This window comes from Solanum dulcamara, chromosome 5 (genome assembly GCF_947179165.1).
Source record: "Solanum dulcamara chromosome 5, daSolDulc1.2, whole genome shotgun sequence".
NCBI classification, from domain to species: domain Eukaryota; kingdom Viridiplantae; phylum Streptophyta; class Magnoliopsida; order Solanales; family Solanaceae; genus Solanum; species Solanum dulcamara.
Genome location: NC_077241.1, coordinates 32065793 through 32088181, shown reverse-complemented (window position 1 = coordinate 32088181; position 22389 = coordinate 32065793).

Sequence of the window (22389 nt, the reverse complement as noted above, 5' to 3'; positions counted from 1 at the left end):
CGTTTGTATCACAACATGACAGGGCACGCAAGCCGACAAGGCTGCCATAACATAATAACATATATCATATATCATGTAGACCCAGCTTAATCAAACTGACATACACAACCCACATATACATGTCTGCAGACCTCTAAACATATAAATGACAACATATGGCGGGACAGGGCCTCCGCCGTACCCCTGAATGGATAAAACAATTTCTATACATCCGTGGACAGTATCAAAAACTAGGCTCCGATATAATGGAGCCTCTTCCAGCTGAGCTGCATGGAATCCTAAGCTGACGGACTCCCAAAATCTGTATCTGTACCTGCGGGCATGAACGCAGCCCCCCGAGAAAAGGGGGTCAGTACGATATGTGTACTGAGTATGTAAAACATAATATAATACAACTTGAAACATATCTGAGATAGAGAATCAGGGGATAAGATATCAATTCAGAAACCTGTACCTGTACTTTATGAACTACAAAAACATGCATGTTCGAGTCATATCATATAGCCGGCCCTTTCGGGGGTCCGGTGAATCATCTCTGTAAAATCATCTCTGTAAAACCATCATGGCCCCAGTGCCATCACCGCCTTATTACAATACATCATCATATATTTATACACGTATCCTGGCCCTCTATTGAGGGACTTAGTGAATAATGCAGTGAACTGTGCACGAGAACATATCCTGGCCCGGGACTCAGGGAAAGAAGTGTTACAATATACACGAGTAGAGTAGTGAGTAACTATATGCAATTTAAATCATTATTAGAGACTCGACAGAATAAGAAAGTTAAGCTTTTGTTTGAGGACCCGAGTAACGGTGTAGTCATCTCGAGTGTCCTCTAAATGCCATTATGGGCTATCTCAATTATAATCTCGGGGCTCCTACACATGTACTAAAGTAAATCCAAATCACTTATGGAACCAGAAACATTTGTTAACAAATAGTCTGTAAGACTTGGAGCCTGTACATTTGTTACCTTTTTAACATATAAAAGTTTCCAGGGAAATAGTTCGACTACTGTAGGAGTTCTATATTTAGAAGTAAATAAGAGATGTTTGAGGATGGAGTTACCCCAGAGCTCAGATCATATTCAACTTACAACTAAGACAAAGACATGCCCAAAAGAAGAAAGAGAATAAGCTTTATGTAGTATGTACTTTATTTTAGATGACCTTCATACACATATTTCATACCCGGCCCATTATAGGGCTCGGTGAGCCACTATGGCATTCAAATCTCACTTTCGTACCAAATACATATCAAGAGAAAGGAAATATAGTTTCCCATACACTATTCTTTAGCACGTAGAAGCCTTAACAGGTAATACTCAATCCTTGTAGGGGTGTTAACACTTAACTGTAGTTAGGGATTATGGGGCATACCTGGAGTTCTGGGAATGGAATTATTCCCACATTCCACATACAATTCACTTAAGGCTAAAACTTGCCAAAAGGAAAGAAAGATAATTGTACGTGCTTATACCAAAACATGCCACAAGAAAGCTTTACGTACCTTTTGGGAGTTACCCTTTATCCTGCTCGTCTCGTCGTCTTCCGAACCTATTCAATATGAAAGTAATATGAATATTAACTACTCTTAACTTTCCAGCATCTTGGATTACGCCTTAATGTTAATGGAATCTATTTCCTTAGTCGTTTCCTTGACTAGTTCTTTAGTTTGTTAAGGCGTTAACGAAAATTGGGCAGCACCTCCCCTATAATGTGCCCTATCCGAATTTCCAATTAGGTCCCTAAGACCTAAAGCCAACCAACAACAACAACCTGCAGCAATTCATACCAACAATATACAACATACACTCCAAACGACTTATTCAAAAATACGATATCTCAATAGGGCGTCTAGCCTTTATTTTGTAACGCCTTTAATTATACGTAACGAGGGGTCATGTTGCTTCGAACAGAAGCAACCTAACCCACATTAGGACATATTCAGGCCCTGCAACAACAAGCCACACCCCTGCAGAGCAACTCACAAGAACAACACTTTGTTTCGACAACAATTCAACTATAACGACTACAAATTAGTTTATTCCGAACACCAAGTATTTCTAAGCCATTTTCATATTCCCAGCCACCAATAGGGCGTGTAACATGCTCCATCAGAACAAATAAAGCTCAAATTTAAATAAGAAACCTTACCTTACGTTAAACTTGTCCAACTCGCCAAAACTATCCAAAATGTGAAATCTGGACAGTTTACTGTTTTACCTTGTCACTTCGTTTCGAAGGGGTAATGGAGGGAAACAGGATTTACGTCCTTCATGAAAGTTATATACATATGTCTTAGGGTCGCAAAAAATTTCGAATCATCCCTACATCAATTTTGTACAAAACGATATGACCAAAATACTTACAGCTGTCCGTGTAGAATTTCCAAAACCAAATTTGAGCAGTACCTCCTCTACACTTCATCACCACTTTTCAAGATGATACAAGTAGAAATGGATTTTGGAGTCTGAATTAAAGTTATAGAACCACGAAATACCTTTCCAAAACATATTAAATCACTCGAAACGAATCTGTACACAAGAAGTTATACCAATATTACTAACCACTGTCCCTTCCAAAAATGGGTTTATTAATTAACGTTTTCTCTTATTTTCTCTTCCAAATTCCAATTGAAAAGCTGGAGTTTTACTTCCATGAAGGTCTTAAAATACATATATACGTATCCACATACTTAAGGTACACCGTATATAATTAATTCACGGAAGAAAATTGGAAAACTCACCTTTAATTCTTCAAAAATGGTGCTGCCTTGTTCCTTTTGGTTCTTCACGTTTTTCCTCTTATTTGGCTGATGTTTTTGGATGGAAAATGAGTTAAAGAGTCAGCCAACATGTATATATACACCTCCTTAGGAGGTGAAACGTGGCAGCCCCCTAGGGTGACACGTGGCAGCCTCCTAGGGTGACACCTCGTCCAAGCTTCCAACACAAAACTGCCACGTGGCAGCGTGGGGTCCATCCCAAGTAGGTGAGTCACCTACCTGCTTTTCACCTGCTTGCTTCACTTTCGTAAGTTCGGAAACTAGTTTTGCTCCCTCTCATAGGTTCGTAATCTCGTTTCACTTTAAGAGCGTATGAAACCCTTTCTACGTAAGCTTGGTATGTAATCAAGTAACTCACGTATGTAAGATTTCTAAATAAGTAGCTTACGTAGATAAGTCGAGTCCTACGACTCGTTACTTGGCCTCCGATTCCTTCCGGATTCTTATGATTCCCCTTCCAACCTTCTCTAGTATGGGGTATCACATTCTCCCTTCCTTAGAGCCGTTTGATAGTGTCGTAGCGTATCCGGCTCACATGATAATGTCCAAGGAACTTATGAGACATTCTGAGTTTAAAAAGGGTGGGGTGTAACATTCACGGTCCTTGAAGTGCACCACGAGACGTGAAGAGCGGGCCTAGTGCAAGACCTGCAGGAGTGACCATCACGAAACACACCACAGTCCATGAAACATTCCACAAACCATGGTGGCCAGTCGTGGTCCTTGCTTTGAGGTCATGTTTGAAGGATTCAGGGGAGGGGTCACTATGGAAGGCTTCACGGATGGTGATGCCCACCATGGACCATGGTGGCCTCCGTGGTTATCATCTTGTGCCAAAATTGCAGCTTTTTAGATTTTTGTGTTTTGATCCTCATTTTTTGACTTTTTAAAATTTTGGGGTCTTATAATATCTCCTCCTTGGGAATATTCGTCCTCGAATGGGACTCAGGCTAGCATGAATGGAATAGAAAGGAACATAACAACCCAACATGAATGCAAAACATCTCGATGATGCATAAAAACATGTAATCTTTAATCTCAAGCAAAAACATAACTTGAAACCCATTTCTTGAACATTAATGCATATGAACCCATGAAAGTAACTTAAATGCATGATTTGAGATGGTTGTTTCATGAAGGCGCTAAATACCTCAACTAGGCAAAGAAGGAAGGAGATGGGGATATAGGAACATCATATCGGCCTTGGATTCCAATGTAGCACCCTCAACCTATTGATTCCTCCATAATACCTTAACTGAAGCTACTTCTTTATCTCTCAACTTTCTAACTTGCCAGTCCAAGATATCAACCGGAACCTCTTCGTACGTGTTATAACCCGTACTTTGCACCTAAGGACATGTTGGGAATACTTGTAACAAGTCAAGGGTAAGACTATGCTTGGTCTTGTTATATACAAATTTTTATTGATTAAGTTGGGAGGTGGAATTATTGGAAAAGTTAAAGGGCAAAATTAGAATTTCACATGTGGAAATACCATAAAAAGTTAGGGGTAAAATTGAAATTTCACATGTGGAAATACCATAAAAGGTTAGGGGTATACTTGGAATTTTACATATGGAAATACTATAAAAGGTTAAGGGCAAAGGTGGAATTTCAACTTGAAAATATTAGGAAAGGTGAGGGGCAAAATGGTAATTTCACATGGGAGCCTTAGTCATAAAATTCTAGAGATTTCTAGACCATTTGAGAGAGTTAGAAGTGAGAAGAACTTGAGGAAAAATGGAAGAGAAAAATCGGCCAAGGAGGGAGTAAATCAACCCTCCAAATTTCATCCCCAAAAATTATAATTTTCTAGTATTCCTACTAAGTCAAGGGTGCTCTACAACATGGTGTAGTTGTTTTGGAAGTTTGGAGACTTGTTTCATTGATTTGGAAGTGAAGAAGCTAGAAGAAAAAGGTAAGAATTGATTCATTTTATTATGTTATGAAGGTTTGTATATGTTGTAGTATGTGGAGGTGTATGGAATTTATGAAAATACGGAAGTTTTCATGGTAATATGGTGCCATGTATACATGTTCTTATATAAGTAAGAATTATTCAATTTTTGTGTAATATTTTTGTGTAGTATTTTTGTGTAGTATTTGTATAGTAGTTATGATAGTTATTTGATGTTGAAAATGGAAGTTGGATGAAATTTATTGAAGTTGGAAATATGGGTTAGGTGATGTAATTGGAAAAAAAAATAAGTTTGTATAATTTGTTAGTTGTGGTTATGATTTTGGGGATATAAATGAAGTTTAAATGGTGTAAGTTGGTATTAAACTAGTTTGTAGGAATTATGTAATTTGAGTATGATATTATAAGAATATGGAGGTAAATTATTAAAAGTATGGAGTGTTGTTGTTAGTTGTGAAGTTGAAGAAAGAAAATGAATTTTTAATATTTTTGTGGTATTTATGGAATTTTTGAGTGAAGTATGGAGTTGAAAAAAATTTGGATAGCTTACTTGGAATATTTTTCACTTATGTTGGAATGAGTTGAAACTAATTATGGATATGAGATATTCATATTTATTTGGAAATGCAAAGTTTGGTTGGAAGTTGTTGCACTAATTGGAAAATTACACCAATTTATGTTATGGTGTGTTTAAGTTGATTATTGATGGAATTGGTGTTGTTGTTGGCTTGGTTGTTGATATTGTGGCCGAGTTGTAATCTCGGGGTTGTCATATATATAGGGGAGATGCTGCCGAAATTTTTGTAGACAAGTATTGGAAAAATTGAATTCTTAAAGTCTTATGAATAGCAATTGGTAAATGTGACCAATTGTAGATTTTGGAGGAAACGGGAATTGATTTTGGACAACCGTAAAACGTCAAAAAGGTATGTAAAGCTTTACCTTTTCTTCACTTGGCATGTCCTAGATGTAATAGGAGTGAATACGAACCTCGGGGATCACTCTACTCTTTGAAATCGACGCTCGAAAATTTCCCTTTTCTATTCAATAGAATTGAATTAGGTAATTATGAATAGTTTTGGAAAAATTGTCTAAACTTCTAGATTTTGCACAAATGAATTCCGAATACCTTGAAACTCTTCTAAATAATGTTATGAAGTCTAACGCACGTGATTTGTATACGCCACCTCATTTGACCGAGGTGGGCCCCACTATTCTGAATTTTTCTTCGTTATTCCGTTTGAATTACGGTAGGTAGCATTTGAAAGAAACTCTTTGCTATGCTTCCTAATATTATATGAATAATTATTCCGTTAATTTCCATAATATATTTAGAAGTATAGAGATGATTCGGAAGTACTATTTTTACATAGACTATTGTGATATTAGAAGTACTTGTACTACTATTATTATTCAAGTTTCCTTTTATGATTTGTTATCGAAATTATGCCATCGAGTCTGTATTAATATTTTGTAATTTAAATTGCATTTAATTTCTCACTACTCCACTCGTGGATGCCTCAATACTTCTTTCACTGAGCCTGGGCCAGGATATGTTTTCGTGCGTATTTCTCTGCATTATTCGCCGTGTCCCGACGTGAGGGGGAAGGTATGACATGTACCATGGGGTGGTAAATATTATGCCACGGAGTTATGCTGTGCCATGTACATATATGTTTGTGATATGATATGATATGATATGATTTGATATGGCCATCTGATATGATATGATTTGTTACGGAGATATTCCCTACTCTGGTGTTATGCTGTGCCGTGGTGCCGATGATGGGAGGACAACCACACTTTGTTCACCGAGTCCCTAATGGGGCCGGATATGGCATATGTCTGTGCATATATGGTTTGAGATTTTGATAAGCATTTTGAAATTCTAAACATTGATTTCATGTTTTGCATATACTATTCAGATTATGATTTTATATAGTACAGTGCATGCTTCACATATTCAGTACATTTTCCGTACTGACCCCCTTTCTTCGGGGGCTGCGTTACATGCCCGCAGGTACCGAAGTTTGACTTGCTGATCCGCCGGTTTAGGACATCTGCTGTGTTATTGACTGTGCTCCTTTGTTCGGAGCTTGTATTTTGGTACTGACTCTATCTCTGTATATTTGGATATGTTGGTCAGGGGTACGACGGGGCCCTGTCCCGTCTTATGACTATGCTATCATCTGTAGAGGTCTGTAGACAGAGTTATGTTGTGGGTTTTGTATATATGGTTTGGATTTTTGTGTGTTTTGTGACAACCTTTCAACTCTCATGCGTATATCTATTTTTATGATATATTTAGCAATTTCTACTAATCACTACATTTGTTTATTCGAAAAAAAATAAATAGACTAATTTGGGATAAGGGTACGTTTGGGTGCCCAACTCGGGCACCAGTCGCGGCCTACGGGGTTGGGTCGTGACAAAAGTGGTATTAGAGCGGTTGGGTCCTCGGAATGTCTACAGACCGTGTCTAGTAGAGTCTTGTTTATCGGTGTGTTGTGCACCACATCTATAAGCAGGAGGCTACAGGACATTTAGGATATTACTTTTTCTTCTTGTCTTAGATTTTGCGATAGAGCTATATTATTAGGATGATTCTTTCCTAACGAAACGATTGTCATTATTTTCAGTAATGCCTCCGAGGAAAATGACGGCTACCCAAAAGGGAAAATCAGTAGCACCCAGTGAGATTGGTCAGGCGTACAGAGTTACCAGGGCCCAATCGATTCCTGAGAGAGAGACTGTGCCCCCGACAGCCAGCTCTGCTACACCGCCAGAAATTATGGCGGCCCCAGGTGAAGATCAGAGGGCGGATTCACCTGTTTTTGGAGCCCCAACACCCGAGCCTCTAGCTCCATAGTCAGGAGCGGAAGACAGGGCTATGCAGGATGCTGTGCAACTGTTGACCAGGTTGGTGGCCGGACAGGAACACAGACGTGGTTTAAGCGGAGATCCGGTACACAGGTCTGATAGTTCGAGGGCTCGTGAGTTTCTGACTTGTAACCCTCCAGAGTTCTTTGGGACAAAGCCCGAAGAGGACCCCCAGGAGTTTGTTAGAGAGATGCAGCGCACTTTACGTCTGATTAAAGCTTCGGCAACCGAGTCGGTTGAGTTGGCTTCATATAGATTGCACGAGGTAGCTGCTAACTGGTTTGAGTCCTGGGAGTTGTCCAGGGGGAGACTAGCTTCTCCAGCGGTATGGGACGAGTTTACAGAGGCATTTATCAATCATTTCTTGCCTCCTGAGATGCGTAGAGCCAGAGCGGACAGATTTTTACAGTTAAGACATCGAGGCCGCAGTGTTCGCGAGTATAGTTTGGAGTTCGACTCATTGGCTCGACATGCACCTGCTCTGGTAGCTGACATGACAGACAGAATGCACAGATATGTGATGGGCCTAGATCGTTACCTGGTGGATAGTTGTTTGGTGATGGCTGCTCAGCCAGGGATGGACATCGCTCGTATTCAGGAATATGCTCAGGTCATGGAGGACAGACATAGAGGACGCCAATCCGACCGAGATTTTGGCAGAAGTCAGCCCAAGAGGGCCAGGTCAGCTGGATATTTTGGAGAGTTCTGAAGCAGGCCATTCCAGCAGCAAGGTAGCAGACAGCCCACCTAGCCAGCACAGAGTATGCCTTTACTATCTTCAGGCCGGAGATCAGGTGGTATAGGATATTCGGGAGCTGGTTTGAGCTCTAGGGCTTCCGGTTCGCAGTTAGACAGAGGTTCTGGTCAGATGCGGCCACCCAGGCCCCCGTGTTCTTATTGTGGTAGGTACCATCCGGGAGAGTGTTATCGTGCTACAGTAGCTTGTTTTGTTTGTGGTCGTCAAGGCCATACGATGAAGGATTGCCCGAATAAGGGTAATTCAGGTGGAGCAGCTCGGACTACAGGATCATTTGCTGGGTCATCATCTTCTTCGGTAGCTATGCGCCCTATGGGGCAGGGTGTGTCTACACCAGTAGGCCGTGGTAGAGGCCGGGGTGGAATTTCTGGTTTTAGCGGCCCTTCGGACCGCACTTATGCCTTGGCCACCCGACAGGATCAAGAGGCGTCTCCAGATATGATCACAGGTACATTATTGATCTTTTCCCAGATTGTATATGCATTAATAGATCCAGGCTCCACATTATCATATATTTCCCCGATGATTGCTGATAAGATTAGTGTAAATCCCGGACCGATAGAACCGTTTGAGGTAGCTACTCTTGTAGGAGATTCTATTATAGCAAGGAGAGTATATAAAAGTTGCTCAGTAATTATATGTGATCGTTGTACTAAAGCAGACCTAATAGAATTGGAGATGACTGAATTTGATGTGATTATGGGAATGGATTGGCTATCTTCCTGTTATGCTAATGTTGACTGTCAACGGAAGGTAGTTTATCTTCAATTTCCAGGAGAACCAGTGATAGAATGGGCAGGTAATACAACATCTCCGAGAGGGAAGTTTATTTCCTACCTTAAGGCGAGGAAGATGATTAGAAAAGGTTGTATTTATCACCTGGTTCGCGTACAAAATTTGCAGGCTGAAACGCCAACTATTCAGTCAGTTCCAGTTGTTAATGAATTTGTAGATGTATTCCCAAATGATCTTTCAGGCCTTCCTCCTGAACGAGAGATAGACTTTACCATAGATGTATTGCCAGATACTCACCCAATATCTATTCCCCCATATAGAATAGCACCTGCAGAATTAAAAGAACTGAAGGAGCAATTGAAAGACTTGCTAGAAAAAGGCTTCATCAGACCCAGTACATCACCTTGGGGAGCCCCAGTATTATTTGTAAAGAAGAAAGATGGGTCGCTGCGGATGTGTATTGATTACAGGCAGCTGAATAAGGTAACTATAAAGAATAAATACCCCCTCCCCAGGATTGATGATTTGTTTGATCAGTTGCAGGGTGCCAAGTGGTTTTCAAAAATAGACTTGCGATCGGGTTATCATTAGGTACGGGTAAGAGAAGTTGATATTCCAAAGACAGCATTCCGAACTTGATATGGCCATTATGAGTTCAGAGTGATGTCTTTTGGGTTGACAAATGCTCCAGCGGTATTTATGGACCTTATGAATCGGGTATTCAGATCATTCCTGGATATGTTCGTGATTGTGTTTATTGATGATATTTTAATTTATTCCCGATCAAAAGAGGAGTATGCAGATCATCTGATAGCAGTACTTACAGTACTCCGACACCAGAAATTGTATGCTAAATTTTCTAAATGTGAATTTTGGTTGACTTCTATAGCATTTTTGGGACATATTATCGGCGCTGAAGGTATTTGGGTAGATACACAGAAGATCGAGGCTGTAAAGAACTGGCCTAGGCCGACGACACCTACTGAGGTACGTAGTTTCCTGGGATTAGCAGGTTATTACAGGAGATTTGTAGAGAAATTTGCTTCTATGTCAGCACCACTGACAAGATTAACTCAGAAGGGAGCCAAGTTCCAGTGGACTGAGGCCTGTGAACGAAGCTTTTAGTTATTGAAAGAGAAGTTGACTACAACTCCTATTCTAACTCTTCCCGAAGGACCGGATGGGTATGTTATTTATTGTGATGCTTTAGGTGTGGGAATAGGTTGTGTATTGATGCAGCACGGGAAAGTTACAGCTTACGCTTCCCGACAGCTTAATAAGCATGAAAGAAATTATCCTACTCATGATCTGGAACTGGCAGCAGTGATTCATGCTTTGAAGATATGGAGGCACTATTTATATGGTGTTCATGTTGATATATATACAGATCACAAGAGTCTCCAGTATATTTTTAAACAGAAAAACTTGAATTTGCGGCAGAGGAGATGGCTGGAGTTCTTAAAAGACTATGATGTTGATATTTTATATCATCCAGGAAAGGCCAACGTCATAGCAGATGCACTCAGCCGTAAGTCCTTGGGTAGCTTGATAGATGTTCCAGCAGAAAAGAAGGAAATAGTTCGTGAAATTGGTCAATTGGCCAGTCTTGGAGTTTGTTTTGCTGAATCGGGAGATAATAGGATTTCAGTTTGAGATGTTGCTGAATCTTCCATTATAGAAGAAATAAAGCGACGTCAATATGAAGACCCTATTTTGGCACAGTATCGAGATACAGGTATGGACAAAGAGAAGACCCTTTTTGGTATTACATCTGATGGAGTATTATTATATAGGGACAGGTTGTGTGTACCTGATGTTGCTGGGCTACGGCAACAGGTTATGGGTGAGGCACATCATGCCTGATATTCTATTCATCCGGGTACAACAAAAATGTACCATGACCTTAGATGTTTATTCTGGTGGGATGGTATGAAAAGAGATGTTGCTGAGTTCGTGGCCCAATGTCCAAACTGTCAGCAGGTCAAAATTGAACACCAGAAACCAGGTCGTTTATTACAGGAGATGGAAATTCCAACGTGGAAGTGGGAGATGATTAATATGGATTTTATTACAGGTTTACCTCGCACTCCACGGAAGTACAATTTGATATGGGTTGTTGTTGATAGGTTGACTAAGTCAGCCCATTTCCTTCCGGTTCGGATCACATATTCAACCGAGGATTATGCCAGGTTATATATTAAGGAGATAGTAAAACTCCACGGAGTTCCTATGTCTATTATCACTGATAGAGGTGCCCAGTTTACAGCAAATTTCTGGAGATCTTTTCAGGCGGGATTAGGGACCCAGGTGAGCCTTAGTACAGTGTTCCATCCTCAGTCTGACGGTCAAGCCGAGCGCATTATTCAGACGCTGGAAGATATATTGCGGGCCTGTGTTATTGATTTCAGGGGTAGCTGGGATAACCATCTACCACTTGTTGAATTTGCTTATAATAATAGTTATCACTCTAGTATTCAGATGGCTCCGTATGAGGCACTGTATGGCAGAAAATGCAGGTCACCTATAGGCTGGTTCGATGTGGGTGAAACTAAGTTAATTGGCCCAGATCTGATTCAGCAGGCAGTTGAGAAGGTAAAGCTTATTCAGGAATGATTATTGGCAGCTCAAAGTCGACAGAAAGCATATGCTGACAACCGGCGTCGACCTTTAGAGTTCCAAGTGGATGACTGGGTATTCTTGAAGGTGTCACCTATGAAGGGCGTCATGAGATTCGGCAGAAAAGGGAAACTTAGTCCAAGATACATCGGGCCTTATCAGATTGTCCGTAAAGTAGGCAAGGTTGCCTATGAATTAGATCTACCAGTTGATTTAGACGCAGTACATCCGGTATTCCACGTGTCTATGCTTCGTAAATTCGTTGGCGATCCTTCCAGAGTATTTCCTGTACAGGACATTCAGGTGACCGAGGAGCTATCCTATGAGGAACAGCCGGTGGCTATTTTAGATCGTCAAGTAAGGAGGTTACGCACCAAAGATGTGGCATCTGTCAAAGTATTGTGGCGCAACAACAACCGAGAAGAAATGACTTGGGAGGCGGAGGAAGAAATGAAAGAAAAGTATCCTCAGTTGTTTTCTGCACCCACAGGTAACTTAAATTCCTTATTACCTATATTGGAAATAATAAATTATGTGAAACAACTGTATTTATAAACCTATAAGATCAATTTAACATTCGAGGACGAATGTTCAAAAAGGGGGGAAGAATGTTATAACCCGTACTTTGCACCTAAGGACATGTTGGGAATACTTGTAACAAGTCAAGGGTAAGACTATGCTTGGTCTTGTTATATACAAATTTTTATTGATTAAGTTGGGAGGTGGAATTATTGGAAAAGTTAAAGGGCAAAATTAGAATTTCACATGTGGAAATACCATAAAAAGTTAGGGGTAAAATTGAAATTTCACATGTGGAAATACCATAAAAGGTTAGGGGTATACTTGGAATTTTACATATGGAAATACTATAAAAGGTTAAGGGCAAAGGTGGAATTTCAACTTGAAAATATTAGGAAAGGTGAGGGGCAAAATGGTAATTTCACATGGGAGCCTTAGTCATAAAATTCTAGAGATTTCTAGACCATTTGAGAGAGTTAGAAGTGAGAAGAACTTGAGGAAAAATGGAAGAGAAAAATCGGCCAAGGAGGGAGTAAATCAACCCTCCAAATTTCATCCCCAAAAATTATAATTTTCTAGTATTCCTACTAAGTCAAGGGTGCTCTACAACATGGTGTAGTTGTTTTGGAAGTTTGGAGACTTGTTTCATTGATTTGGAAGTGAAGAAGCTAGAAGAAAAAGGTAAGAATTGATTCATTTTATTATGTTATGAAGGTTTGTATATGTTGTAGTATGTGGAGGTGTATGGAATTTATGAAAATACGGAAGTTTTCATGGTAATATGGTGCCATGTATACATGTTCTTATATGAGTAAGAATTATTCAATTTTTGTGTAATATTTTTGTGTAGTATTTTTGTGTAGTATTTGTATAGTAGTTATGATAGTTATTTGATGTTGAAAATGGAAGTTGGATGAAATTTATTGAAGTTGGAAATATGGGTTAGGTGATGTAATTGGAAAAAAAAATAAGTTTGTATAATTTGTTAGTTGTGGTTATGATTTTGGGGATATAAATGAAGTTTAAATGGTGTAAGTTGGTATTAAACTAGTTTGTAGGAATTATGTAATTTGAGTATGATATTATAAGAATATGGAGGTAAATTATTAAAAGTATGGAGTGTTGTTGTTAGTTGTGAAGTTGAAGAAAGAAAATGAATTTTTAATATTTTTGTGGTATTTATGGAATTTTTGAGTGAAGTATGGAGTTGAAAAAAATTTGGATAGCTTACTTGGAATATTTTTCACTTATGTTGGAATGAGTTGAAACTAATTATGGATATGAGATATTCATATTTATTTGGAAATGCAAAGTTTGGTTGGAAGTTGTTGCACTAATTGGAAAATTACACCAATTTATGTTATGGTGTGTTTAAGTTGATTATTGATGGAATTGGTGTTGTTGTTGGCTTGGTTGTTGATATTGTGGCCGAGTTGTAATCTCGGGGTTGTCATATATATAGGGGAGATGCTGCCGAAATTTTTGTAGACAAGTATTGGAAAAATTGAATTCTTAAAGTCTTATGAATAGCAATTGGTAAATGTGACCAATTGTAGATTTTGGAGGAAACGGGAATTGATTTTGGACAACCGTAAAACGTCAAAAAGGTATGTAAAGCTTTACCTTTTCTTCACTTGGCATGTCCTAGATGTAATAGGAGTGAATACGAACCTCGGGGATCACTCTACTCTTTGAAATCGACGCTCGAAAATTTCCCTTTTCTATTCAATAGAATTGAATTAGGTAATTATGAATAGTTTTGGAAAAATTGTCTAAACTTCTAGATTTTGCACAAATGAATTCCGAATACCTTGAAACTCTTCTAAATAATGTTATGAAGTCTAACGCACGTGATTTATATACGCCACCTCATTTGACCTAGGTGGGCCCCACTATTCTGAATTTTTCTTCGTTATTCCGTTTGAATTACGGTAGGTAGCATTTGAAAGAAACTCTTTGCTATGCTTCCTAATATTATATGAATAATTATTCCATTAATTTCCATAATATATTTAGAAGTACAGAGATGATTCGGAAGTACTATTTTTACATAGACTATTGTGATATTGGAAGTACTTGTACTACTATTATTATTCAAGTTTCCTTTTATGATTTGTTATCGAAATTATGCCATCGAGTCTGTATAAATATTTTGTAATTTAAATTACATTTAGTTTCTCACTACTCCACTCGTGGATGCCTCAATGCTTCTTTCACTGAGCCTGGGCCAGGATATGTTTTCGTGCGTATTTCTCTGCATTATTCGCCGTGTCCCGACGTGAGGGGGAAGGTATGACATGTACCATGGGGTGGTAAATATTATGCCACGGAGTTATGCTGTGCCATGTACATATATGTTTGTGATATGATATGATATGATATGATTTGATATGGCCATCTGATATGATATGATTTGTTACGGAGATATTCCCTACTCTGGTGTTATGCTGTGCCGTGGTGCCGATGATGGGAGGGCAACCACACTTTGTTCACCGAGTCCCTAATGGGGCCGGATATGGCATATGTCTGTGCATATATGGTTTGAGATTTTGATAAGCATTTTGAAATTCTAAACATTGATTTCATGTTTTGCATATACTATTCAGATTATGATTTTATATAGTACAGTGCATGCTTCACATAATCAGTACATTTTCCGTACTGACCCCCTTTCTTCGGGGGCTGCGTTATATACCTGCAGGTACCGAAGATTGACTTGCTGATCCGCCGGTTTAGGACATCTGCTGTGTTATTGACGGTGCTCCTTTGTTCGGAGCTTGTATTTTGGTACTGACTCTATCTCTGTATATTTGGATATGTTGGTCAGGGGTACGACGGGGCCCTGTCCCGTCTTATGACTATGCTATCATCTGTAGAGGTCTGTAGACAGAGGTATGTTGTGGGTTTTGTATATATGGTTTGGATTTTTGTGTGTTTTGTGACAACCTTTCAACTCTCGTGCGTATATCTATTTTTATGATATATTTAGCAATTTCTACTAATCACTACATTTGTTTATTCGAAAAAAAAAATAGACTAATTTGGGATAAGGGTACGTTTGGGTGCCCAACTCGGGCACCAGTCGCGGCCTACGGGGTTGGGTCGTGACAGTACGAAATACCTTCCTTAATCTTAGTGCTATATAATGGAACAATGGAGCTAGGATCACCAACAAACTTCCTCAATAATGACATATGAAACACCGAATGCACCGATGCTAAATATGAAGGTAATTCCAATTCATAAGACACTTTCCCAATTTGCCTCAAAATATTATATGGGATAACATAGCGGGGAATTAGCATCCCCTTTTTACCAAAATGCATCCCACCCTTCATGAGTGAAATTTTCAAGTAAACCCAATCATTAACTTCAAATTTAAGTTTCTCCTCACGTCTGAATAGGATTTTTGTCAGCTTTGGGCCTTTTCAAGCTTTCTCTAATGAGTATAACTTTTTCCAGAGCCAACTCAGGTCCTATTTATGCAAATTCTCCCACCTTAAAACTTCCTATAGGGGATCGACACCTTCTATCGTACAAAGCCTCAAATAGAGCCATCTTAATACTAGAGTGAATACTATTATTATACACAAACTCTATTAGCGGCAAATGGTTATCTTAATTTCCTTTAAAATCTATCACGCATGTCTTAAAATATCCTCTAATGTCTGAATGGTGCGTTCGGCCTAACTATCCATCTATGGATGAAAGGTTGTGCTAAGCTTTATTTGGGTACCTGGAACCTTTTGGAAAGATCTCCAAAACTTAGATGTGAACTAAGTACCTCGATCAAAAATGATAGACAGTAGGACACCATGGAGCTTTACTAATTCATTAATATATAATCTAACATAGTCTCGGCTGAGATGAAGTCTTAATAGGAAGAAAATGAGTCGACTTAGTCATTCAGTCAACAATTACCTAAATAGAATCCTGTTGCCTATGAGTATGAGAAAAAGCAGTAATGAATTCCATATTCAAGGCTTACTACTTCCAAGTAGGAATCTCAATTTCTTGAGCCAAATCTCTTGATTTTTGATGCTCAACTTTGACTTTTTGTCAATTAGGCTACTTAGCCACAAATTCTATAATATCCCTTTTCATGCTATTCCACCAATATACTTCTCTCAAATCTTGATACATCTTCATAGAACTATGATGAATAGAATACCGTGAACTATGGGCTTCGAACAATATCATATCTTTCAAGCCCTTTACATTCGCCACACATAATCGGCCTTGATATCTCAAAACATCATCTCCCCCTTGGAAAAAAGCTTTAATGGCTTTTTTTTCACCATTTTCTTCAATTCAACCAAAGTGGGATCATCATCGTGTTTTGATTTTACATTAACCATGAGATACTACTCAAAACTATTTTGCACAATAATACCAGTTTCCGAATCAACCAATTGTACACCCAAATGGGCTAACCTATGCACATCCCAAACTAACTCTTTCTTCTCATCATCAACATAGGAAATACTTTTCATAATCAATCTACTGAGAGAATAAGCGACCACATTCTTCTTGCCAGGATGGTATAGAACACTCATGTCATAATCCTTCAATAGTTCAAGCTATCTTCTTTGTCTAAGGTTTAAGTCCTTTTGAATGAATACATATTGGAAACTCTTATGATCGGTGAAACCATTTACATGAACACCATAGAGATAGTGTTTCCATAATTTCAAAGTGAATACCACCGCAGCCAATTCCAAATCATGAGTTGGATAATTTGTCTCATATATCTTGAGTTGCCTTGAAGCATAAGCTATTACTTTGCTATTTTTCTTTAGGAAACAACCAAGAACGACTTGTAAAGCATCACAATATACAATAAAACTATCAAAACCTTCTAGCAAAGTCAACACCGAAGCAGAGATAAGTCTATCATTCAACTCTCGAAAGTTATTCTCATATACCTCAGACTATTGGAATTTTACCTTCTTTTTAGTCAAAGCTATCAAATGCAATGCAATGGAAGAGAAACCTTCAATAAACCATCTATAATAACTAGTTAAGCGTATACAACTCTGAATATCAGAAGAAATCAATGGTCTAGGCCAATTCTTGATAGCTTCTATCTTCTTCGAATCAACCATAATTCTTTCACCGGAAATAATATGACCAAGGAAAGCAACTGACCTTATCAAAAAATTACATTTTCTAAACTTTGCATACAACATTCGCCCTTTGAGAATTTGTAACACAATCTTTAAATTATTGGCATGCACTTTCTCACTCCACGAGTATATCAGAATATCATCAATAAATACAATCACAAACATATTGAAATATTGCCTAAATACCCTCTTCATCAAATCCATAAAAGCTGTAGGGGCATTCATTAGTCCTAAAGACATAACCAAAAATTCAAAATGACTATATCGAGTTCTAAAGGTGTTTTTTGAAATATCACACTCCCTCACTCGGAGTTGATGATAACCTGATCGGAGGTCAATATTTGTAAAGTAACTAGCTCCTTGAAGCTGATCGAACAAGTCATCAGTCCTTAGGATGGGATACTTACTCTTGATTATGACCTTGTTCAGTTGGCGATATGTTGTACACATTCGGTGTGACCCATCTTTTTTCTTCACAAATAACATGAAAGCACCACATGGTGAAATGCTCAGCCTATAAAACCCTTATTCAACAAATCCTTCAGTTGTTTCTTCAACTCCTTAAATTCTGGTGAAGCCATACGGTAAGGAGGAATAGAGATAGGCTGTATATCGGGTAGAAGATCAATATCGAAGTATATTTCCATTTTGGGAGAAATGCCTAGGAGATCTTCGGGAAAATCTTCTGGAAATTCGTTAACTACTGTAACTAACTCAAGAGTAGGAATTTTAGAATTAACATCCCTAACCCTCAGTAAGTGATAGATGCACCCTTTGGAAATAATTTTTCGGGCCTTAAGAAATGAAATGAATTGACCCTTAACCATTGAATCGTGACCCTTCAATTCAAAGATAGGCTCACTATGAAATTACAATTTGACCACTCAGGTTCTACAACATATGGACGCATAGGAGGCATGTAACCAATACATACCAAGAATAATGTTAAAATCGGTCAAGTTAAGTTCAACAAGATCACAAAGGATAAGTTTATGCAGAACTGACACGAGACACTTCCTATAGACTCTTTCAGCCATAACTGACTCACTTACGAGAGTATAAATGGAAAAGGCTACATCAATATTTCAAGGCTAACATTAAACCTCATAGCCATATAAGGAGTAACAAAGGAAAAATTCGTACCCAAATAAAGCAAGGCATACACATTAAAGTTAAAGACCCATAATATACCACTAGCAACATCAGGAGTCTCTTCCACCTCCTGTGTACCATCGAGAGCATAAAACTATTTGTTGCTTTGTCTTCTCCTAGGTTGAGCTTGGACACCTTGTATAGCTTGGACACCTTGAGCAACTTGGCCTTGAGGACGAACTTCTCTACCCTTGTTGGTAGCATGAGGGCACTTGGATTGCCTATATCCCATTTTTCCACATCAAAAGCAAGCATCCATTCCCATAAAACATCACCCTCCATGATTCATTCCACACCTTACTCATTTGGAAAATGAAGGGATAGTAGCATTTGCACTTCCTCTCTGAACCTTAGGGTATGACACCGTATCATTCACAAACTTTTTCCCCAAACATTGGCCTTATTGAGAATGGACACTACCACCACTGAACTTATCATATGAGAACCCACCTTCATATCAGGCCCTCTTAGACTCTCATTCTTATCTCCTTTAGTTTATCTCCCTCAATTTGTTTGGCAAAAGTCATTAGCCAAGATATATCCATATCCTTAATAAGCATGGCGGTAAGACACTCCTTGTCAACCAAATCATATACCCCTAATTTGAATTGACTTATTCGGGGATATGGGTCGGCAACTAATGAAGGAGCATATTTGGAGATCTTGATGAACTTGAGGGCATATTCTCTTATTCCCATGTTGCCTTTTCGAAGATTTATGAACTCCAATACCTTAGCTTCCCTTAGTTCAAGAAGGAAAAAGCGATCAAGGAAATCAAGTTTGAAGATTTCCCATTCAATTGGTCCTTCATCCATTCTCTCCATTCTCCATTGAGTATACCATACTTGAGATACACTTTTGAGTTCGTAAGCTGCCAACTCCATCTTCTCCTCCGATGACACTCCCATTATGCTCACTCTTTTGTAGACCTCATCAATAAATTCTTGAGGATCCTCATTGACCTTTGAGCCATGAAACTTTGTATGGTTAATTCTTGCAAAGTCTCTTACCCTCTAAGCTAGAGTGGGAACATAGAGAGGAGCCACAACCCCTTAATTTTCCATAACTTGGGCTAGCATAGTAGTAGCGGTCGAGAATCCGCATTGGTCACTTGGTCCGATAGGGGACCATTGTGTTGAGGTACCGGGGGAGCTTGGTTGTCATTAAAATTATTCCTTCTTAGGAATGGTGGTTTTCTTAGAGGCATATTTCTGAAAATTGCAAAGGAACATCATTACAGAAAGGAAGTCTTATGGTAAACTCTATAGCACAACATAGATTATGAAAGAAGTGAGAATTTCCTAAAATGCCTTATAGCCTCCTATTCATAGATGTGGCATGCTTCACAATCATGAATAAGACTCTACTTGACGCGGCATATTGGACACCCTAGGACATCTTAAACCTTGTGCTCTGATATAGAGTTTGTCACGACCCGACCTTGGGCCTAGTCGTAACATGAAGATCAAAACCCCAAAGGGTTCCAACCAAGCCTCTTGACATATCATAAAGCATACATAAGGTAAAATAAGTATGGAAAATAATATAAGAAGGAGTCTAAATCATGAATCATAAAGAGTATGAGAATTTGATATCATAGACACTAAATATATGTCCAACAAATGCCTCTACTACATGAAAATAGAGGGGACTAAGACATGTTCCTAGCTCAACCTCAAAATAGAAAAAATAAATATCTTTGAAAGAAGAAATAAGCAACTCATAACTATTCCTTGGTAGATAGGGGCTCACCAATACTTTGTCGATAAGGGACTCTAATAGCCACGTGTGATTGGAGCATGATCCTCAACCCCTACATTATAAGACAATGTAAGCAATAATATGCGTTAGTACATTTGAATGTACTAAGTATGAGGGCATGACATGCAATGTAAATAATGGGATTCACTGATCGAGTAAGGTACATGCTAAGATAAGATAAATAAAGACATGAGCGAATTATAATGATCAAAGCATAATTGAGATCATAAAAATACATAAGAGATCATACATATGTGGGATATGAACTATAACCGACATTAAGATTATACGAGCTATAATATAGAATCTTGATGTTATCCCTACATGAAAAAAAGGAAATCTACTAGCCAAGGTGGACTCTAGCCCCCTTGATGGGTTATAACGTACGCTATATGTAGATCCACTACCTAAGCTATGAATTCAACCTATGGTAGCACATAGTTTATGGGATAATGGGATATTTCTATGGGTATTTTGCCTCAACTACGAGAGAGAGTGCCTATCCCAAGGTCCACTCGGTGCTAAGTCAAATCCCATAGAATACATAACTTAGTAACATACTTAGTATATACCATAACCTATTCATACACTTCATATTTAATTGAATAGCTCATTTCATAACGTACTTGTAATGTGATAATTGTCCTTTTATCATTACAGTCTTATTTGGAAAATTCATATAGTTAGGTCCTAACTTACCACATACGACCCTAAGTTACCTTACTTCATAACTTGCATGTAATTCATACTTTGAACGTACATGTGATTCATGAACACAATTCATACTTGAATTTTGAATAAAACTCATAGACATAGTAAACTTGAATGAAAATCATGATAATACCTGATTCCATTAAATTCATAATCATACTTCATAATGTTATCATAGAAAATAGGCTTCATGCATGGGCAATAATAATTAAACTTAAAATCATGTAATTCATGTAGAAACATACTTATAATGATCAAATATAATGATTAAAAATATAATTCAAATAGTCCAATGCAATTCACAAGACTAGGATTACAAAACCAATTGAAATTCATAAACTATTGAGTAGAAACCTTGGGACTCCATGGGTGAAAGGGATCCATGGATCAATCCCTATATACCTTGATTGAATTTGACCTTTGAATTGAAAAAGGAGACTTGTTATTGAAGAAACCTTATCCAAAAGATTGATGAAGAAGATGAACTTTGGATGAGCTTTGAGAGAGAAGTCTTTTAGTTGATTGGGAGTTAATGATGAAAAATAATAGATAAAAGAGTATTTAGGATATTTTTGTACTAAATATAGTCCCAAAATTATCCACATATGTTAATAAAAGAATAGAGATTGAACAAAATACCCCTTATTTAACTGAAGCTAGGACTCACCACGGAGGACCCATCAAGGCCGGTGATGCTCATCACGGTCCGTGGTGGTGTCCATGATGTTTGAATTGATATAGAATTTTTGAGAGTTATAGGGAAAGTTTCAGAACATTCTTCATGGGACCCTTCACGGTTAGTGAAGTGTACCACAGGATGTGAAGAGTGGGCGTAGTGCAAGCCCTGTAGGGTGACCTGCATGAGTGACCATCATAGAAAACACCACGGTTTGTGGTGTCCAATTGTGATCCTTGCCTTGGGTTCATGTTTGGAGGCTTTAGGGGAGAGGTCACATGGAAGGCTTCATGGCTCGTAGTGCCTACTACGGCCCGTGATGCCCTCCGTGGTCATCATCTGGTGCCAAAATTATAGATTTAAAGATTTTTGTGTTTTGATCCTTATTTTTTGACTTTCTAAAATCTACAGTCTTATAAATATCTCATAAATTGACCCATCTAGCCTCACTTGTAGCAATCATTAGTTCCATCATGACACTCTCCCAAATGTAGTCTACTACACCTACCATAAAGTGGTTTGCATGAAGAGCCTTCAGCTACACTACCTTAAGATTTAGACCCTTGAGCTATGAAGTTCTGGTTCCTCTAAGATCTCTAGTTATTCCGCTTGTTCACTGCAGGTGCACTCGTTGATGAGGGTGAATAGAAAGAAGACCTTATCTAGAAGAAAGGACGACTGTCTTTACTATTCTTCTAGTGGTTAACCTCATTACTTTAAGATTTGGATTTCTTATGCTGGTGCTCCT